Source organism: Oncorhynchus mykiss, chromosome 12, assembly GCF_013265735.2.
Source record: "Oncorhynchus mykiss isolate Arlee chromosome 12, USDA_OmykA_1.1, whole genome shotgun sequence".
NCBI lineage: Eukaryota > Metazoa > Chordata > Actinopteri > Salmoniformes > Salmonidae > Oncorhynchus > Oncorhynchus mykiss.
Window position 1 is genome coordinate 9,178,001 of NC_048576.1, and position 24,839 is coordinate 9,202,839.

Below are 24,839 nucleotides of genomic sequence, written 5' to 3' on the forward strand. Positions count from 1 at the left end.
AGGAAACTTACTGTACCAGTAGAAGCAAGAACAAACAGGAAGCATACTGTACTGTACCAGTAGAACCTAGAACAAACAGGAAACTTACTGTACCAGTAGAAGCAAGAACAAACAGGAAAAATACTGTACTGTACCAGTAGAACCTAGAACAAACAGGAAACATACTGTACTGTACCAGTAGAACCTAGAACAAACAGGAAACATACTGTACTGTGCCAGTAGAACCTAGAACAAACAGGAAACATACTGTACTGTGCCAGTAGAACCTAGAACAAACAGGAAACATACTGTACTGTACCAGTAGAACCTAGAACAAACAGGAAACATACTGTACTGTGCCAGTAGAACCTAGAACAAACAGGAAACATACTGTACTGTGCCAGTAGAACCTAGAACAAACAGGAAACATACTGTACCAGTATAACCTAGAACAAACAGGAAACATACTGTACTGTACCAGTATAACCTAGAACAAACAGGAAACATACTATACTGTACCAGTAGAACCTAGAAAAAAAAGGAAAAATACTGTACCAGTAGAACATAGAACAAACAGGAAACATACTGTACCAGTAGAACCTAGAACAAACAGTACAGAAACTGTACTGTACCAGTAGAACCTATAACAAACAGGAAACATACTGTACCAGTAGAACCTAGAACAAACAGGAAACATACTGTACCAGTAGAACCTAGAACAAACAGGAAACATACTGTACTGTACCAGTAGAACCTAGAACAAACAGGAAACATACTATACTGTACCAGTAGAACCTAGAACAAACAGGAATCATACTGTACCAGTAGAACCTAGCACAAAAAGTTTACATACTGTACCAGTAGAACCTAGAACAAACAGGACACATACTGTACTGTACCAGTAGAACCTAGAACAAACAGGAAACATACTGTACCAGTAGAACCTAGAGCAAACAGGACACATTTTTTAAAAATGGAATCAAACCACGACCCAGGCATTGCTAGCTGGATACATGGCTAGATACATGGCTGGATACATGGCTGGATACATGGTTGGATACATGGCTGGATACAAGGTTGGATACATGGCTGGATACATGGCTGGATACATGGCTGGACTGTACACACAATAGAGAAATCTGTGTGGGTGTGAATACACTATATCTGTATGCCTGTATGCCTAAACCCAGACATCATCCATAAACAGAGGCTGGAGGGCTAAACCCAGACATCATCCATAAACAGAGGCTGGAGGGCTAAAGCCAGACATCATCCATAGACAGAGGCTGGTGGGCTAAACCCAGACATCATCCATAAACAGAGGCTGGAGGGCTAAACCCAGACATCATCCATAGACAGAGGCTGGTGGGCTAAACCCAGACATCATTCATAAACAGAGGCTGGAGGGCTAAACCCAGACATCATCCATAAACAGAGGCTGGAGGGCTAAACCCAGACATCATCCATAAATAGAGGCTGGAGGGCTAAACCCAGACATCATCCATAAACAGAGGCTGGAGGGCTAAACCCAGACATCATCCACAGACAGAGGCTGGTGGGCTAAACCCAGACATCATCCATAAACAGAGGCTGGAGGGCTAAACCCAGACATCATCCATAAATAGAGGCTGGAGGGCTAAACCCAGACATCATCCACAGACAGAGGCTGGTGGGCTAAACCCAGACATCATCCATAAACAGAGGCTGGAGGGCTAAACCCAGACATCATCCATAAACAGAGGCTGGAGGGCTAAACCCAGACATCATCCACAGACAGAAGCTGGGTAGAGGACAATCTGACTCTACCAACATTACAGCACAAGAGGTTGGTGGCACCTTAATTGGGGATGATGGGCTCGTAGTAATGGCCGGAGCAGAATAAGTGGAATGGTATCAAATACATCAAACACGTGGTTTCCGTGGTTTCCATGTGTTTGATGCCGTTCCATTTGCTCCATTCTGGCCATTATTATGAGCCGTGCTCCCCTCAGCAGCCTCCACTGATTACATGATGTCTCTGTGATGTCTCTGTGAGGTCTCTGTGATGTCTCTGTGATGTCTCTGGGATGTCTCTGTGATGTCTCTGTGATGTCTCTGTGAGGTCTCTGTGAGGTCTCTGTGAGGTCTCTGTGAGGTCTCTGTGAGGTCTCTGGGATGTCTCTGTGAGGTCTCTGTGAGGTCTCTGTGAGGTCTATGGGACATTTCTCTGTTTATGTGTGATGGCAGACAACCCAGACCTTCAAAAAAGCATGAAAAACACAACAGGCATGAATGAATCTGCAAGCCCACACATGGAGTCTTCTATGTTGAGACTCTGTTTTTTCTCTCTGGGGGCTGGGCGGGCATGGCAAACGTTTTGAAACAGAGTGAAGCATGGAAGGTACTATCCGAACGTTGTCCAATAAGAAATGTTTCATTTTTGTTTTCTTTTCTAAAAATGTTTTGCTTACCCGGTGCCCTACTGAACACTGTTCCCTACTCTGAACACTGTTCCCTACTCTGAACACTGTTCCCTACTCTGAACACTGTTCCCTACACTGAACACTGTTCCCTACTCTGAACACTGTTCCCTACTCTGAACACTGTTCCCTACTCTGAACACTGTTCCCTACTGATCACTGTGCCCTACAGAAAACTGTGCCCTACAGAAAACTGTGCCCTACAGAACACTGTGCCCTACAGAAAACTGTGCCCTACAGAAAACTGTGCCCTACAGAAAACTGTGCCCTACAGAAAACTGTGCCCTACAGAAAACTGTGCCCTACAGAAAACTGTGCCCTACTGAACACTGTGCCCTACAGAACACTGTGCCCTACAGAACACTGTGCCCTACAGAAAACTGTGCCCTACTGAACACTGTGCCCTACAGAACACTGTGCCCTACAGAACACTGTGCTGTACAGAAAACTAGGGCCCTACTGAACACTGTGCCCTACAGAACACTGTGCCCTACAGAACACTGTGCTGTACAGAAAACTAGGGCCCTACTGAACACTGTGCCCTACAGAACACTGTGCCCTACTGAACACTGTGCCCTACTGAACACTGTGCCCTACTGAACACTGTGCCCTACTGAACACTGTGCCCTACAGAACACTGTGCCCTACTGAACACTGTGCCCTACTGAACACTGTGCCCTACTGAACACTGTGCTGTACAGAAAACTAGGGCCCTACTGAACACTGTGCCCTACTGAACACTGTGCTGTACAGAAAACTAGGGCCCTACTGAACACTGTGCTGTACAGAAAACTGTGCCCTACAGAACACTGTGCCCTACTGAACACTGTGCTGTACAGAACACTGTGCCCTACTGAACACTGTGCCCTACAGAACACTGTGCCCTACTGAACACTGTGCTGTACAGAAAACTAGGGCCCTACTGAACACTGTGCCCTACTGAACACTGTGCTGTACAGAAAACTAGGGCCCTACTGAACACTGTGCTGTACAGAAAACTAGGGCCCTACTGAACACTGTGCTGTACAGAAAACTAGGGCCCTACTGAACACTGTACCATACTGAACACTGTGCTGTACAGAAAACTAGGGCCCTACTGAACACTGTGCCCTACTGAACACTGTGCCCTACTGAACACTGTGCCCTACTGAACACTGTGCCCTACTGAACACTGTGCTGTACTGAACACTGTGCCCTACTGAACACTGTACCATACTGAACACTGTGCCCTACTGAACACTGTGCCCTACTGAACACTGTGCCCTACTGAACACTGTGCCCTACTGAACACTGTACCATACTGAACACTGTGCCCTACTGAACACTGTGCTGTACTGAAAACTAGGGCCCTACTGAACACTGTGCCCTACTGAACACTGTGCCCTACTGAACACTGTGCCCTACTGAACACTGTGCCCTACTGAACACTGTGCTGTACTGAACACTGTGCCCTACTGAACACTGCACCATACTGAACACTGTGCCGTTCTGAACACTGTGCCCTACTGAACACTGTGCCCTACTGAACACTGTACCCTACTGAACACTGTACCATACTGAACACTGTGCCCTACTGAACACTGTGCCCTACTGAACACTGTGCTGTACAGAACACTGTGCCCTACTGAACACTGTGCCCTACTGAACACTGTACCATACTGAACACTGTGCCCTACTGAACACTGTGCCCTACTGAACACTGTACCCTACTGAACACTGTACCATACTGAACACTGTGCCCTACTGAACACTGTGCTGTACAGAACACTGTGCCCTACTGAACACTGTGCCCTACTGAACACTGTACCCTACTGAACACTGTGCCCTATTGAACACTGTGCCCTACAGAACACTGTGCCCTACTGAACACTGTGCCCTACTGAACACTGTGCTGTACAGAAAACTAGGGCCCTACTGAACACTGTGCCCTACTGAACACTGTGCCCTACTGAACACTGTGCTGTACAGAAAACTAGGGCCCTACTGAACACTGTGCCCTACTGAACACTGTGCTGTATAGAAAACTAGGGCCCTACTGAACACTGTGCCCTACAGAACACTGTGCCCTACTGAACACTGTGCTGTACAGAAAACTAGGGCCCTACTGAACACTGTGCCCTACTGAACACTGTGCCCTACTGAACACTGTGCTGTACAGAAAACTAGGGCCCTACTGAACACTGTGCCCTACTGAACACTGTACCATACTGAACACTGTGCCATACTGAACACTGTGCCCTACTGAACACTGTGCTGTACAGAAAACTAGGGCCCTACAGAACACTGTGCCCTACTGAACACTGTGCTGTACAGAACACTGTGCCCTACTGAACACTGTGCCCTACTGAACACTGTACCCTACTGAACACTGTGCCCTACAGAACACTGTGCCCTACTGAACACTGTACCATACTGAACACTGTGCTGTACTGAACACTGTGCTGTACAGAAAACTAGGGCCCTACTGAACACTGTGCCCTATTGAACACTGTGCCCTACTGAACACTGTACCCTACTGAACACTGTACCATACTGAACACTGTGCCCTACTGAACACTGTGCCCTACTGAACACTGTGCCCTACAGAACACTGTGCCCTACTGAACACTGTGCCCTACAGAACACTGTGCCCTACAGAACACTGTGCCCTACTGAACACTGTGCCCTACTGAACACTGTGAAGTACAGAAAACTAGGGCCCTACTGAACACTGTGCCCTACTGAACACTGTGCCCTACTGAACACTGTACCATACTGAACACTGTGCTGTACTGAACACTGTGCTGTACTGAAAACTGTGCCCTACAGAACACTGTGCCATACTGAACACTGTGCTGTACTAAACACTGTGCCATACTGAACACTGTGCTGTACTGAACACTGTGCCCTACTGAACACTGTGCCCTACTGAACACTGTGCCCTACTGAACACTGTGCCCTACAGAACACTATGCCCTACTGAACACTGTGCCCTACTGAACACTGTGCCCTACTGAACACTGTGCCCTACTGAACACTGTGCCATACTGAACACTCTGCTGTACTGAACACTGTGCCCTACTGAACACTGTGCCCTACTGAACACTGTGCCCTACTGAACACTGTACCCTACTGAACACTGTGCCCTACTGAACACTGTACCATACTGAACACTGTGCTGTACTGAACGCTGTGCTGTACTGAACACTGTGCCCTACTGAACACTGTACCCTACTGAACACTGTGCCCTACTGAACACTGTACCATACTGAACACTGTGCTGTACTGAACGCTGTGCTGTACTGAACACTGTGCCCTACTGAACACTGTGCCCTACAGAACACTGTGCCCTACAGAACACTGTGCCCTACTGAACACTGTGCCCTACTGAACACTGTGCCCTACTGAACACTGTACCCTACTGAACACTGTGTCCTACTGAACACTGTGCCCTACTGAACACTGTGCCCTATTGAACACTGTGCCCTACTGAACACTGTACCCTACTGAACACTGTGCCCTACTGAACACTGTGCCCTACTGAACACTGTGCCCTACTGAACACTGTACCATACTGAACACTGTGCTGTAGTGAACACTGTGCCATACTGAACACTGTGCCCTACAGAACACTGTACCCTACTGAACGCTGTGCTGTACAGAAAACTGTGCCATACTGAACACTGTGCCCTACAGAACACTGTGCCATACTGAACACTGTGCCCTACAGAACACTGTGCCCTACAGAACACTGTGCCCTACTGAACACTGTGCTGTACAGAAAACTGTGCCATACTGAACACTGTGCCCTACAGAACACTGTGCCCTACAGAACACTGTGCTGTACAGAAAACTGTGCCATACTGAACACTGTGCCCTACAGAACACTGTGCCCTACAGAACACTGTGCTGTACTGAACACTGTGCCCTATTGAACACTGTGCCCTACTGAACACTGTACCCTACTGAACACTGTGCCCTACTGAACACTGTGCCCTACTGAACACTGTGCCCTACTGAACACTGTGCCATACTGAACACTGTGCTGTACAGAAAACTGTGCCATGCTGAACACTGTGCCCTACAGAACACTGTGCCATACTGAACACTGTGCTGTACAGAAAACTGTGCCATACTGAACACTGTGCCCTACAGAACACTGTGCTGTACTGAACACTGTGCTGTACAGAAAACTGTGCCATACTGAACACTGTGCCCTACAGAACACTGTGCCCTACTGAACACTGTGCTGTACAGAAAACTGTGCCATACTGAACACTGTGCCCTACAGAACACTGTGCCCTACAGAACACTGTGCTGTACTGAACACTGTGCCCTATTGAACACTGTGCCCTACTGAACACTGTACCCTACTGAACACTGTGCCCTACTGAACACTGTGCCCTACTGAACACTGTGCTGTACTGAACACTGTGCCATACTGAACACTGTGCCCTACAGAACACTGTACCCTACTGAACACTGTGCCATACTGAACACTGTGCCCTACAGAACACTGTACCCTACTGAACACTGTGCCCTACTGAACACTGTGCCCTACTGAACACTGTACCATACTGAACACTGTGCTGTACTGAACACTGTGCCATACTGAACACTGTGCCCTACTGAACACTGTGCCCTACTGAACACTGTACCATACTGAACACTGTGCTGTACTGAACACTGTGCTGTACTGAACACTGTGCCCTACAGAACACTGTGCCCTACTGAACACTGTGCCCTACAGAACACTGTGCCCTACTGAACACTGTGCTGTACTGAACACTGTGCTGTACTGAACACTGTGCCATACTGAACACTGTGCCCTACAGAACACTGTGCCCTACAGAACACTGTGCTGTACTGAACACTGTGCTGTACTGAACACTGTGCCCTACAGAACACTGTGCCCTACTGAACACTCTGCCCTACAGAACACTGTGCCCTACTGAACACTGTGCTGTACTGAACACTGTGCTGTACTGAACACTGTGCCCTACAGAACACTGTGCCCTACTGAACACTGTGCCCTACAGAACACTGTGCCCTACTGAACACTGTGCTGTACTGAACACTGTGCTGTACTGAACACTGTGCTGTACTGAACACTGTGCCATACTGAACACTGTGCCCTATTGAACACTGTGCCCTACTGAACACTGTGCCCTGCTGAACACTGTGCCATACTGAACGCAAACCTCCTCCTGATTATTGTCTGTGTCTGTCTGTCTTCCGATCAGAGAAGCCACAAATGATCCATGATGGGGCGCCCAGCCGGCCGGGCTGAGGGAGTCTGATCCGTCAAACATTCACAAAATGTCCTGCTGGCCTAGGCCTAATGATAAGGCCGTTCCATCTCATCCATGGCACTAAAATAGATGCTTTCCAGAATCCTATCTCGTGCTAAAAACTGTCCGGTGACGCCCGTCGATGTCGATGCCCGGCTGGACTGGAGTTGCGTCCCAAACGGCACCCTATTCCCTATGTCATACACTACTTTCAACCAGAGTCCTTATTAGCCCTGGTTGAAAGTAGTCCACTATATAAGGAACGGGGTTCCATTTGGAACGCGACAGACTGATTTGGAGGTGCACTCTGCGGGCTGTAATGGATCTGTTTAACTAAAGCAAGCAGCAGACAGTGGTTGAGTCCTTGCTTTATAAATATCTGAAGATCATGTGTCAGGTAATTGTCTGCACTTCAGCTAAACGGTCATTTCACTGGGTTAATAATAGACAGATTGGTATATTTATAAAACCAGACAAGGCAACTCTGATCTCTTATAAATGACTGGCAGTCAGGGTGGAATATTCTCACGTTGAGCTTGTTTGAAAGCACCATGTCACAAATGTATAGAATGAGCCTGTCTGGGGGATTTCTACATGTAAATTAAGACAGGCCAAGTCACTGGGCAAATGTGACTGGTAAAAACCCTTTTGAGTTAAAAACAAGCACAAAATATGACATTTTTGAGTGTCAGAAGTATTAAACCTTGTTACATTACCAGTAAATATCGCCAATTCATCTAATTTATTTTGTCTCTGAGAGAGGTCATCTAGTCAGATTATAATTTCATCTAAGGCAACTCTCTAACCATCCCATTTACTTGTACATTTGAGACATTTAGCAGATGCTCTTGTCCAGTAGTGAGTGCATACATTTTCACCATTTTTTGTTTGTACTTGTTGGCTAATCTGTCAACACCAGAGAGCAGAACAGAAGAGCATTCAGCTAGGAACAACGCTGTGGAATGTTCAGATAGAAATATGTTAGGCAGAACAAACATGCCACTCTCTGACATGCAGAATAAGGACTCATGCCAGCCCTATTCAATACAGTTCTACCTGCAACATTCCAAAATATTTGCCTACTACTGAACATGACACGGACCTCAACAGAGAGATCACATGGTCAAGAATTAGAATCCAGAATTACTACCTGAAGTCCGTCACAAGGACAAGGTCATTGTTTATGTACTCAACTGATAAACAAACCAACAGGGGCCATTTTAAATTTCACAACTATTTTCTCCCATTAGCCAGTGTGTTCCGCTGTTGCACCAAATAGAATGTAGATCTCATAGTTATTCCAGAATGGTGTTGTTCTACATTCAATCCAATGACTAAGCAGCGACTGATGGAATTGTTCTGTGATGTACTGAAACTACTGTATGTGTAAAAACACAGAGACCAGCACTGCTAATTGGGAAGCACCAGAGGGCATGAATTTGGTCAAAAGTAAGACACTGGCTGTGTGTGAAAAGGCTCACTATATAGCACACTGGTTTTGAACAGGGCCCATAGGGCTTTGCTCAAAGGTAGTGCACTATATAGGAAATAGATGGGGTGCCATTTCGGACTGATCCATGAACTTGGGGAAATGTTTACATCTTCCTTCGTTAGGCTACGTTAGGATACCTGTCTGATGTGGGTAAAAATAGAAGCTAGACCCAGCCACATAAATAATAAACAACGTGCCAAACAGTTACACAACTCTAGAAATAGAAGGTTTGCTTTAGTGTCGTTATTGGAATCTGAAGATGACCGGGTTTGATAACACAATTCTGCTGTGACATATTAGAATTTAACATTTTATTTTTTATCAATATATTGTGATTACAGCCTATTTCAAATAACCTTCACTCAAGGTCCAACAGTGCTGTTGGTGAGGCTGTTGAGACTTACTGTAGTCAAGGATGATATTACTTGCTACAAAGTAATAATCTCCTTCATTCGATCAATGCAACAAAAGATATTTGATTATCTTTTGTTAAAAAACGTAAATTAGAGTGAGAGCAGTGGCATTGTCATCAGGGTTCAATTATACAAGAAGGCAAAGCAGTAATGTCATGTCAAGCAACAATGTCATCTGGACATGGTGCTATCTGGACATGGCGCTATCTGGACATGGTGCTATCTGGACATGGTCATGCTATCTGGACATGGTGCTATCTGGACATGGTCATGCTATCTGGACATGGTCATGCTATCTGGACATGGTGCTATCTGGACATGGCCATGCTATCTGGACATGGTGCTATCTGGACATGGTCATGCTATCTGGACATGGTCATGCTATCTGGACATGGTGCTATCTGGACATGGTCATGCTATCTGGATATGGTCATGCCATCTGGACATGGTGCTATCTGGACATGGTGCTATCTGGACATGGTCATGCTATCTGGATATGGTCATGCCATCTGGACATGGTGCTATCTGGACATGGTCATGCTATCTGGACATGGTCATGCTATCTGGACATGGTGCTATCTGGACATGGTCATGCTATCTGGACATGGTCATGCTATCTGGACATGGTCATGAGATCTGGACATGGCACTATCTGGACATGGTGCTATCTGGACATGGTCATGCTATCTGGACATGGTGCTATCTGGACATGGTCATGCTATCTGGACATGGTCATGCTATCTGGACATGGTGCTATCTGGACATGGCCATGCTATCTGGACATGGTGCTATCTGGACATAGTCATGCTATCTGGACATGGTCATGCTATCTGGATATGGTCATGCTATCTGGACATGGCCATGCTATCTGGAAATGGTGCTATCTGGACATGGTCATGCTATCTGGACATGGTCATGCTATCTGGACATGGCCATGCTATCTGGACATGGTGCTATCTGGACATGGTCATGCTTTCTGGACATGGTCATGCTATCTGGACATGGTCATGCTATCTGGACATGGTCATGCTATCTGGACATGGTCATGCAATCCGGACATGGTGCTATCTGGACATGGTCATGCTATCTGGACATGGTAATGTTATCTGAACATGGTCATGCTATCTGGACATGGTCATGCTATCTGGACATGGTCATGCTATCTGGACATGGTTATGCTATCAGGACATGGTGCTATCTGGACATGGTGCTATCTGGACATGGTCATGTTATCTGGAAATGGTGCTATCTGGATAAAATCATGCTATATGGACATGGTCATGCTATCTGGACATGGTGCTATCTGGACATGGTCATGTTATCTGGAAATGGTGCTATCTGGATAAAATCATGCTATATGGACATGGTCATGCCATCTGGACATATTGCTTTCTGGACAATGTCTATCTGGACATGGTCATGCTATCTGGACATGGTCATGCAATCTGGGCATGGTCTCGCTATCTGGACATGGTCATGCTATCTGGAAATGGTCACGCTATCTGGACATGGTCTATCTGGAAAAAAGTAATGCTATCTGGACATGGTCATGCTATCTGGACATGGTGCTATCTGGACATGGTGCTATCTGGATATTCTCATGCTATCTGGACATGGTGCTATCTGGACATGGTCATGCTATCTGGACATGGTCATGCTATCTGGACATGGTGCTATCTGGATATTGTCATGCTATCTGGACATGGTGCTATCTGGACATGGTCATGCTATCTGGACATGGTGCTATCTGGATAAAGCCATGCTATCTGGACAAGGTCTATCTGGATAAAGTCATGCTCTCAGGATATGGTCATGCTATCTGGACATGGTGCTATCTGGACATGGTGCTATCTGTTCATGGTCATGCTATCTGGATATGGTCATGCTATCTGGACATGGTCATGCTATCTGGACATAGTCTATCTGGACAAAGTCACGCTCTCTGGATATGGTCATGCTATTTGGACATGGTGATATCTGGACATGGTGATATCTGGACATGGTCATGCTATCTGGATATGGTCTATCTGGATAAAGTCATGCTATCTGGACATGGTGATGCCATCTGGACATGGTGCTATCTGGACATGGTGCTATCTGGAAATGGTCATGCTATGTGGAAATGGTCATGCTATCTGGAAATGGTCATGCTATCTGGACATGGTCTACCTGGATAAAGTCATGCAATCTGGACATGGTCATGCCATCTGGAAATGGTCATGCTATCTGGACATGGTCATGCTATCTGGAAATGGTCATGCTATCTGGACATGGTCATGTTATCTGGACATGGTGCTATCTGGACATAGTCATGATATCTGGACATGGTCATGCTATCTGGAAATGTTGCTATCTGGACATGATCATGCTATCTGGAAATGTTGCTATCTAGACATGGTCATGCTATCTGGACATGGTCATGCTATCTGGAAATGTTGCTATCTAGACATGGTCATGCTATCTGGACATGGTGCTATCTGCACATGGTCATGCTATCTGGACATGGTGCTATCTTGAAATGGTCATGGTATCTTGAAATGGTAATGCTATCTGGACATGGTCATGCTATCTGGACATTGTGCTTTTATCCAGAAATGGTCATGACATCGAGACATGGTCATGCTATCTGGATATGGTGCTATCTGGATATGGTGCTATCTGGACATGGTGATATCTGGACATGGTCATGCTATCTGGAAATGGTCATGCTATCTGGAATCGGTTATGCTATCTGGACATGGTGCTATCTGCACATGGTCATACAATCTGGATATGGTCATGCTATCTGGACATGGTCATGCTATCTGGACATGGTGCTATCTGGATATGGTCATGCTATCTGGACATGGTGCTATCAGGACATGGTCATGCTATCTGGACATGGTGCTATCTTGAAATGGTCATGGTATCTTGAAATGGTAATGCTTTCAGGACATGGTCATGCTATCTGGACATTGTGCTTTTATCCAGAAATGGTCATGACATCGAGACATGGTCATGCTATCTGGATATGGTGCTATCTGGATATGGTGCTATCTGGACATGGTGATATCTGGACATGGTCATGCTATCTGGAAATGGTCATGCTATCTGGAATCGGTTATGCTATCTGGACATGGTGCTATCTGCACATGGTCATACAATCTGGATATGGTCATGCTATCTGGACATGGTCATGCTATCTGGACATGGTGCTATCTGGATATGGTCATGCTATCTGGACATGGTGCTATCAGGACATGGTCATGCTATCTGGATATGGTCATGCTATCTGGACATGGTATTATCAGGACATGGTCAAACTATCAGGATATGGTCATGCTATCTGGACATGGTGCTATCTTGACATGATGCTATCTGGATATGGTCATGCTATCTGGACATGGTGCTCTCTGGATATGGTCATGCTATCTGGACATGGTCATGCTATCTGGACATGGTGCTATCAGGAAATGGTCATGCTATCTGGACATGGTCATGCTATCTGGGCATGGTCATGCTATCTGGACATGGTCATGCTAACTGGACATGGTCATGCTATCTGTACATGGTCATGCTATCTGGACATGGTGCTATCTGGACATGGTCATGCTATCTGGACATGGTGCTATCAGGAAATGGTCATGCTATCTGGACATGGTCATGCTATCTGGGCATGGTCATGCTATCTGGACATGGTCATGCTATCTGGACATGGTCATGCTAACTGGACATTGTCATGCTATCTGGACATGGTCATGCTATCTGTACATGGTCATGCTATCTGGACATGGTGCTATCAGGACATGGTCATGCTATCTGGACATGGTCATGCTGTCTGGACATGGTCATGCTATCTGGACATGGTCATGCAATCCGGACATGGTGCTATCTGGAATCGGTTTTGCTATCTGAACATGGTCATGCTAACTGGACATTGTCATGCTATCTGGACATGGTCATGCTATCTGCACCTGGTCATGCTATCTGGATATGGTGCTATCTGGACATGGTCATGCTATCTGGACATGGTCATGCTATCTGGACATGGTCATGCTATCTGGACATGGTCATGCTATCTGGATATGGTGCTATCTGGACATGGTCATTCTATCTGGACATGGTGCTATCAGGACATGGTCATGCTATCTGGACATGGTGCTATCTGGATATGGTCATGCTATCTGGACATGGTGCTATCTGGATATGGTCATGCTATCTGGACATGGTGCTATCAGGACATGGTCATGCTATCTGGACATGGTGCTACCTGGACATGGTGCTATCAGGACATGGTTGTGCTATCTGGACATGGTGCTATCTGGATATGGTCATGCTATCTGGACATGGTCATGTTATCTGGACATGGTCATGCTATCTGGATATGGTCATGCTATCTGGACATGGTGCTATCTGGAAATGGTGCTATCTGGACATGGTCATGCTATCTGGAAATGGTCATACTATCTGGACATGTTGCTATCAGGACATGGTGCTATCAGGACATGTTGCTATCAGGATATGGTCATGATATCTGGATATGGTCATGCTATCTGGACATGTTGCTATCAGGATATGGTCATGATATCTGGATATGGTCATGCTATCTGGGCATGGTGCTATCTGGACATGGTGCTATCTGGACATGTTCATGATATCTGGACATGGTCATGCTATCTGGATATGGTCATGCTATCTGGATATGGTCATGCTATCTGGACATGGTCATGCTATCTGGACATGGTGCTATCTGGATATGGTCATGCTATCTGGACATGGTCATGCTATCTGGATATGGTCATGCTATCTGGACATGGTCATGCTATCTGGACATGGTGCTATCTGGATATGGTCATGCTATCTGGACATGGTCATGCTATCTGGATATGGTCATGCTATCTGGACATGGTCATGCTATCTGGACATGGTGCTATCTGGATATGGTCATGCTATCTGGATATGGTCATGCTATCTGGACATGGTGCTATCAGGACATGGTCATGATATCTGGATATGGTCATGCTATCTGGGCATGGTGCTATCAGGACATGGTCATGCTATCAGGATATGGTCATGCTATCTGGGCATGGTGCTAGCAGGGCATGGTGCTATCAGGACATGGTCATGCTATCAGGACATGGTCACGATATCTGGATATGGTCATGCTATCTGGACATGGTGCTATCAGGACATGGTCATGATATCTGGATATGGTCATGCTATTTGGACATGGTGCTATCAGGACATGGTCATGCTATCAGGATATGGTCATGCTATCTGGGCATGGTGCTATCAGGACATGGTCATGATATCTGGACATGGTCATGCTATCAGGACATGGTCATGATATCTGGACATGGTGCTATCTTGAAATGGTCATGCTATCTGGACATGGTCATGCTATCTGTACATGGTCATGCTATCTGGATATGGTCATGCTATCTGGACATGGTGCTATCAGGACATGGTCATGATATCTGGATATGGTCATGCTATCTGGGCATGGTGCTATCAGGACATGGTCATGCTATCAGGATATGGTCATGCTATCTGGGCATGGTGCTAGCAGGGCATGGTGCTATCAGGACATGGTCATGCTATCAGGACATGGTCACGATATCTGGATATGGTCATGCTATCTGGACATGGTGCTATCAGGACATGGTCATGATATCTGGATATGGTCATGCTATTTGGACATGGTGCTATCAGGACATGGTCATGCTATCAGGATATGGTCATGCTATCTGGGCATGGTGCTATCAGGACATGGTCATGATATCTGGACATGGTCATGCTATCAGGACATGGTCATGATATCTGGACATGGTGCTATCTTGAAATGGTCATGCTATCTGGACATGGTCATGCTATCTGTACATTGTCATGATATCTGGACATGGTCATGCTATCTTGAAATGGTCATGCTATCTGGACATGGTGCTATCTGGACATGGTGCTATCTGGACATGGTCATACTATCTGGAAATGGTCATGACATCTAGACATGATCATGCTATCTGGAATCGGTTTTGCTATCTGTACATGGTCATGCTAACTGGACATTGTCATGCTATCTGGATATGGTGCTATCTGGTCATGGTCATGCTATCTGGACATGGTGCTATCAGGACATGGTCATGCTATCTGGACATGGTGCTATCTGGATATGGTCATGCTATCTGGACATGGTGCTATCTGGACATGGTCATGCTATCTGGATATGGTCATGCTATCTGGACATGGTGCTATCAGGACATGGTCATGCTATCTGGACATGGTGCTATCTGCACATGGTCATTCTATCTGGACATGGTGCTATCTGGATATGGTCATGCTATCTGGACATGGTGCTATCTGGACATGGTCATGCTATCTGGATATGGTCATGCTATCTTGACATGGTCATGCTATCAGGACATGGTGCTATCTGGACATGGTGCTATCTGGATATGGTCATTCTATCTGGACATGGTGCTATCTGGATATGGTCATTCTATCTGGACATGGTGCTATCAGGACATGGTCATGCTATCTGGACATGGTGCTTTCTGGATATGGTGCTATCTGGACATGGTGTTATCTGGACATGGTCATGCTATCTGGATATGGTCATGCTTTCTGGACATGTTGCTATCTGGACATGGTGCTATCTGGACATGGTCATGCTATCTGGATATGGTCATGCTATCTGGATATGGTCATGCTATCTGGAAATGGTGCTATCTGGACATGGTCATGCTATCTGGAAATGGTCATGCTATCTGGATATGGTCATGCTATCTGGAAATGGTGCTATCAGGATATGGTCATGCTATCAGGGCATGGTGCTATCTGGACATGGTGCTATCTGGACATGGTCATGATATCTGGACATGGTCATGCTATCTGGATATGGTCATGCTATCTGGATATGGTCATGCTATCTGGACATGGTCATGCTATCTGGACATGGTCATGCTATCTGGACATGGCCATGCTATCTGGACATGGTGCTATCTGGACATGGTCATGCTATCTGGACATGGCCATGCAATCTGGACATGGTCATGCTATCTAAACATGGTCATGCTATCTAAACATGTTCATGCAATCTGGATATGGTGGTATCTGGACTTGGTCATGATATCCGAACATTGTCATGCTACCTGGACATGGTGCTATCTGGACCTGGTCATGATATCTGGACATGGTGCTATCTGGAAATGGTGCTATCTGGACATGGTGCTATCTGTAAATGGTCAGTCTATCTGTACATTGTCATGATATCTGGACATGGTGCTATCAGGACATGGTCATGCTATCTGGACATGGTCATACTATCTGGACATGGTCATGCTATCTGGACATGGTGCTATCTGGAAATGGTGCTATCTGGACATGGTCATGCTGTCTGGATATGGTCATGCTATCTGGATATGGTCATGCTATCTGGACATGGTGCTATCAGGACATGGTCATGCTATCAGGATATGGTCATGCTATCTGGGCATGGTGCAATCTGGACAAGGAGCAATCAGGACATGGTCGTGCTATCTGGACATGGTGCTATCTGGATATGGTCATGCTATCTGGACATGGTGCTATCTGGACATGGTCATGCTATCTGGACATGGTCATGCTATCTAGATATGGTCATAATATCTGGACATGGTCTTGCTACCTGGACATGGTGCTATCTGGACATGGTCATGATATCCGAACATTATCATGCTATCTAGACATGGTGCTATCTGGACATGGTCATGATATCTGGACATGGTGCTATCTGGACATGGTGCTATCTGTAAGTGGGCATGCTATCTTGAAATGGTCATGCTATCTTGAATATGGTCATCCTATCTGTACATTGTCATGATATCTGGACATGGTGCTATCAGGACATGGTCATGCTATCTGGACATGGTCATACTATCTGGACATGGTCATGCTATCTGGACATGGTCATGCTATCTGGACATGGTGCTATCTGGACATGGTGCTATCTGTAAATGGTCATCCTATCTGGACATGGTCATGCTATCTGGACATGGTCATACTATCTGGACATGGTCATGCTATCTGGACATGGTGCTATCTGGATATGGTCATGCTATCTGGACATGGTGCTATCTGGACATGGGCATGCTATCTGGATATGGTCATGCTATCTGGACATGGTGCTATCAGGACATGGTCATGCTATCTGGACATGGTGCTATCTGGATATGGTCATGCTATCTGGACATGGTGCTATCTGGACATGGTCATGCTATCTGGATATGGTCATGCTATCTGGATATGGTCTTGCTATCTGGAAATGGTGCTATCAGGACATGGTCATGCTATCTGGATACGGTCATGCTTTCTGGACATGTTGCTATCATGACATGGTCATGCTATAAGGATATGGTCATGCTATCTGGGCATGGTGCTCTCTGGACATGGTCATGCTATCTGGATATGGTCATGCTATCTGGACATGGTCATGCTATCTGGACATGGTGCTATCTGGACATGGTCATGCTATCTGGACATGGCCAAGCAATCTGTACATGGTCATGCTATCTGGACATGGTCATGCTATCTGGACATGGTCATGCAATCTGGACATGGTGCTATCAGGACATGGTCATGATATCCGAACATTGTCATGCTATCTGGACATGGTGCTATCTGGACATGGTCATGATATCTGGACATGGTGCTATCTGGACATGGTCATGCTATCTGGGCATGGTGCAATCTGGACATGGTGCTATCAGGACATGGTCGTGCTATCTGGACATGGTGCTATCTGGACATGGTCATGCTACCTGGACATGGCCATGCTATCTGGACATGGTCATGCAATCTGGACATGGTGCTATCTGGACTTGGTTATGATATCTGGACAAGGTGCTATCTGTAAATGGTCATGCTATCTTCAAATGGTCTTCCTATCTGTACATTGTCATGATATCTGGACATGGTGCTATCAGGACATGGTCATGCTATCTGGACATGGTCATACTATCTGGACATGGTCATGCTATCTGGACATGGTGCTATCTGGATATGGTCATGCTATCTGGACATGGTGCTATCTGGATATGGTCATGCTATCTGGACATGGTCATGCTATCTGGACATGATCATGCTATCTGGACATGGTCATACTATCTGGACATGGTCATGCTATCTGGATATGTTCATGCTATCTGGATATGGTCATGCTATCTGGATATGGTGCTATCAGGACATGGTCGTGCTATCTGGACATGGTGCTATCTGGATATGGTAATGCTATCTGGACATGGTGCTATCTGGACATGGTCATGCTATCTGGATATGGTCATGCTATCTGGATATGGTCATGCTATCTGGAAATGGTGCTATCAGGACATGGTCATGCTATCTGGACATGGTGCTATCAGGACATGGTCATGCTATCTGGATACGGTCATGGTTTCTGGACATGTTGCTATCAGGACATGGTCATGCTATCAGGATATGGTCATGCTATCTGGGCATGGTGCTCTCTGGACATGGTCATGCTATCTGGACATGGTCATGATATCTGGACATGGTCATGCTATCTGGATATGGTCATGCTATCTGGACATGGTCATGCTATCTGGACATGGTGCTATCTGGACATGGTCATGCTATCTGGACATGGCCATGCAATCTGTACATGGTCATGCTATCTGGACATGGTCATGCTATCTGGACATGGTCATGCAATCTGGACATGGTGCTATCTGTAAATGGTCATGCTATCTTGAAATGGTCATGCTATCTTGAAATGGTCATCCTATCTGTACATTGTCATGATATCTGGACATGGTGCTATCAGGACATGGTCATGCTATCTTGAAATGGTCATCCAATCTGTACATGGTCATGCTATCTGGACATGGTCATACTATCTGGACATGGTCAGGCTACCTGGACATGGTGCTATCTGGACATGGTGCTTTTATCTGGAAATTTTCATGACATCTGGACATGGTGCTATCTGGACATGGTGCTATCAGGACATGGTCATACTATCTGGACATGGTCAGGCTATCTGGATATGGTGCTATCTGGACATGGTCATACTATCTGGACATGGTCAGGCTATCTGGATATGGTGCTATCTGGACATGGTCATACTATCTGGACATGGTCAGGCTATCTGGATATGGTGCTATCTGGACATGGTCATACTATCTGGACATGGTCAGGCTATCTGGATATGGTGCTATCTGGACATGGTCATACTATCTGGACATGGTCAGGCTATCTGGATATGGTGCTATCTGGACATGGTCATACTATCTGGACATGGTCAGGCTATCTGGATATGGTGCTATCTGGACATGGTCATACTATCTGGACATGGTCAGGCTATCTGGATATGGTGCTATCTGGACATGGTCATACTATCTGGACATGGTCAGGCTATCTGGATATGGTGCTATCTGGACATGGTCATTCTATCTGGACATGGTCACTCTATCTGGGCATGGTGCTATCTGGACATGGTGTTATCTGGACATGGTGCTATCTGGACATGGTGCTATCTGGACATGTGGCTATCTGGACATGGTACTTTCTGGTCATGCTATCTGGACATGGTCATGCTATCTGGACATGGTGCTATCTGGACATGTGGCTATCTGGACATGGTGCTATCTGTACATGGTCATGCTATCTGGAGTTGGTTATGCTTTCTGGACATGATCATGCTATCTGGGCATGGTGCTATCTGGACATGGTGCTATCAGGACATGGTGTTACCTGGACATGGTGCTATCTGAACATGGTCCTGCTATCTGGCCATGGTGTTATCTGGACACAGTGCTATCTGGACATGGTCATGCTATCTGGACATGTTGCAATCTGGACATGGTCATGCTATCTGGACATGGTCATGCTATTTGGACATAGTGCCATCTGTACATGGTCATGTTCTCTGGACATGTTGCCATCTGGACATGGTCATAATATCAGGATATGGTCATGTTGTCTGGACATGGTGCTATCTGGATAAAGCCATGCTATCTGTACATGGTCATGCTATCTGGAAATGGTAATGCTATCTGGGCATGGTGCTATCTGGGCATGGTGCTATCTGGACATGGTGATATCTGGACATGCTGCCTTCAAGACATAGTCATGCAATCTGGACATGGTCATGCTGTCTGGACATTGTCATGCTATCTGGACATGGTGCTATCTGGACATGGTCATGATATCTGGACATTGTCATGCTATCTGGACATGGTGCTATCTGGACATGGTGCTATCTGGACATGTTGCTATCTGGACCAAGTCATGCTATCTGGACATGGTGCTCTCTGCACATGGTGCTATCTGGAAATGGTGCTATCTGGACATCGTTCTATCTGGACATGGTGCTATCTGAACATGGTCATGCTATCTGAACATGGTCATGCTCTCTGGACACGGTCATGCTATCTGGACATGGTCATGCTATCTGTACATAGTGCTATCTGGACATGGTGCTATCTGGACATGGTCATTCTATCTGGACATGGTGCTATCTGGACATGGTCATGCTATCTGTACATGGTCATGCTATCTGTACATGGTCATGCTATCTGTACATGGTTATGCTATCTGGACATGGTCTTTTTTGGACATGGTCATGATATCGGGACATTGTCATGCAATCTGGACATGGTCATGCTATCTGCACATGGTCATGCTATCTGGACATGGTCATGCTATCTGTACATAGTGCTATCTGGACATGGTGCTATCTGGACATGGTCATTCTATCTGGACATGGTGCTATCTGGACATGGTCATGCTATCTGTACATGGTCATGCTATCTGGACATGGTCATACTATCTGGACATGGTCATGCTATCTGGACATGGTGCTATCTGGACATGGTGCTATCTGGACATGGTGCTATCTGGACATGGCCATGATATCTGGATCTGGTCATGCTAAATGAAAGAAAGAAGACAGAAGCGTATTCTCCAAAAGAACTAACGTTAGTCTACAACAGGCCAAGCATGAGACCCTTTCTGAAATCTATAAATAATTAATATTACTAACCAGCCATTAATCTTTCAGCAGCCTCAGTATTAAGAATGTGTTGGAGATTAAGTTCCAGATGCATTTTGAAGCTATACAAAGCAGTTGTGAACGGTGTTGTCTGTCATTCATGGGTGGACTGTTGTTGCTTTCTTTTTCATCATAATGTCACATTGTTGTTGTGGTCGTAAAACATATTTGGAAACCATTGATAGACTGTTGTGGTTGCCTTTTTTTCATTATAAAGTCACAAAATAAACTGGTTCTTATGTCCCCAAAAACAGTACCACTGAAAGCCTGCAACAAAAAAAACAAGGCTCTCATTTTCGTGTTGTGAACCATAAAAACCTATTGGAAACCCAACTACAGTAGGACAGGTGAAAGGTAACCTAGTGGTTAGAGCGTCGGGCCAAATAACCAAAAAGGTTGAATCCCCGAGCCGACAAGGTGAGAAAATCTGTCGATGTGCCCTTGAGCAAGGCACTTCACCCTAATTGCTCCTGTAAGTCTCTCTGGATAAGAGTGTCAGCTAAATGACTAACGTGTACTAGAGAGGGGCTCCATCCGATTACATGTTTAAATGATGCAGTAGCCAGACAGTACATCAGTCTAATTCTGGAAACACAGCAGAGAAATTGAATAACAACAAAGACAAAGCCCTTGAAATGATCTGATGAAAAAAAAAGAAAGGGTTTAACTTTGAAGCGATTAAAGACAGGAGGATTTGAGCCAAACAACAAGAGCACCCTTGCCATCCTGCCATCCAGCCATATAATAAGCAGTGTCAGAGGAAGCCCAAAAAATTGTCAGAGACTCCAGTCACCCAAGTCATAGACTGTTTTCTCTGCTACTGCACGGGAAGCGGTACCGGAGTGCCACGTCTAAGACCAAAAGGCTCCTTAACAGCTTCTACCCCCCCCCCCCCCCCCAAGCCAGAAGATTGCTGAACAGAACAATTAATCAAATGGCCACCAGACTATTTACATTGACCCCCCCCCCCCCCCCCCATTTGTCTTGTCCACTGCTGCTACTCACTGTTTATTTTCTATGCATAGTCACTACATGTACAAATGACCTCTAACCTGTTCCCCAGCACACTGACTCGGTACCAGTACCCCCTGTATTTAGCCTCGTTGTTGTTATTTTATTGTGTTACTTTTATACTTTTTTTACTTTAGTCTACTTGGTAAATATGTTCTTCTTCTTGAACTGCATTGTTAGTTAAGGGCTTGTGAGTCAGCATTTCACAGTAAGGTCTACACTTGTTGTATTCGACGCATGTGACTAATAAAGTTGGATTTGATTTCATTTGATATCCAACACATCCGGTGTACATGACAATAAAACATATTTTGCTTTAGTTTTAAAAGAATAGCAGCTTAGCCAAGTATAGGATAGAAGTGTAGCCAAGTATAGGATAGAAGTGTATCCAGGTATAGAACAGAAGTGTAGCCAGGTATAGAATAGAAGCGTAGCCAGGTAGAGAATAGAAGTATAGCCAGGTATAGGATAGAAGTGTAGCCAAGTATAGGATAGAAGTGTAGCCAAGTATAGGATAGAAGCGTAGCCAGGTAGAGAATAGAAGTATAGCCAGGTACACAATAGAAGTATAGCCAGGTATAGAATAGAAGTATAGCCAGGTATAGAATAGAAGTGTAGCCAGGTATAGAATAGAAGTGTAGCCAGGTACAGAATAGAAGTATAGCCAGGTATAGAATAGAAGTATAGCCAGGTATAGAATAGAAGTGTAGCCAGGTATAGAATAGAAGTATAGCCAGGTATAGTATAGAAGTATAGCCAGGTATAGAATAGAAGTATAGCCAGGTATAGAATAGAAGTATAGCCAGGAATAGAATAGAAGTGTAGCCAGGTATAGAATAGAAGTGTAGCCAGGTATAGAATAGAAGTATAGCCAGGTATAGAATAGAAGTGTAGCCAGGTATAGAATAGAAGTATAGCCAAGTATAGAATAGAAGTATAGCCAAGTATAGGATAGAAGCGTAGCCAGGTAGAGAATAGAAGTATAGCCAGGTATAGGATAGAAGTGTAGCCAAGTATAGGATAGAAGTGTAGCCAAGTATAGGATAGAAGCGTAGCCAGGTAGAGAATAGAAGTATAGCCAGGTACAGAATAGAAGTATAGCCAGGTATAGAATAGAAGTATAGCCAGGTATAGAATAGAAGTGTAGCCAGGTATAGAATAGAAGTGTAGCCAGGTACAGAATAGAAGTATAGCCAGGTATAGAATAGAAGTATAGCCAGGTATAGAATAGAAGTGTAGCCAGGTATAGAATAGAAGTATAGCCAGGTATAGAATAGAAGTATAGCCAGGTATAGAATAGAAGTATAGCCAGGTATAGAATAGAAGTATAGCCAGGAATAGAATAGAAGTGTAGCCAGGTATAGAATAGAAGTGTAGCCAGGTATAGAATAGAAGTGTAGCCAGGTATAGAATAGAAGTGTAGCCAGGTATAGAATAGAAGTGTAGCCAGGTATAGAATAGAAGTGTAGCCAGGTATAGAATAGCAGTGTAGCCAGCTATAGAATAGAAGTGTAGCCAGGTATAGAATAGAAGTGTAGCCAGGTATAGAATAGAAGTGTAGCCAGGAATAGAATAGAAGTGTAGCCAGGAATAGAATAGAAGTGTAGCCAGGTATAGAATAGAAGTGTAGCCAGAAATAGAATAGAAGTGTAGCCAGGAATAGAATAGCAGTGTAGCCAGGTATAGAATATCCATACAATTCTGAATTGGAGCCAGGAATACAGAGTAGGCTTACAGCATTGGTGTAGAATAGCCACTCAATTATATAAGCCAGGGTCAAGAAGGAAGATCTCTGCGCTGGCATTGTTTATGGCCTTCTCTCTTTACATTGACAAGATAACACATCACTGTGATGTAGAGCCCAGTGGAAGGTGTCACGAATGAGGCAAGGCTATGGAGCAAACTGCTGAACCCCTGTCATGTGACAAGGGAGGTGACCATTTGAGGACATTGTAAAAGGGAGTCAAGGTTTCCATTCAATCATCTTGGTACAAAACAAGGTATTTGCATTCTCTTTAGTCAAGTGCAAGCAAATATTCTAATAAATTGTAGCCAATACATTGAAGCTAGTCAAAAATTGCACTCATTTTAGAACTTTACAGGCTTGAATCTTTAAAATGATCTCTATTAATGAGACGGTTACGTTAATAAGCGGTCATGTATATCACCTGATTGGTGCAAATATGCCCT

At 45.2% G+C, this 24,839-nt stretch overlaps 1 protein-coding gene across 3 annotated transcripts in view; it reads right to left on the reverse strand.

The window, feature by feature from the left end:
• Positions 1 to 24,839, reverse strand: part of hcn1 (hyperpolarization-activated cyclic nucleotide-gated cation channel 1) — a 168,782-nt gene that overhangs the window by 140,365 nt on the left and 3,578 nt on the right.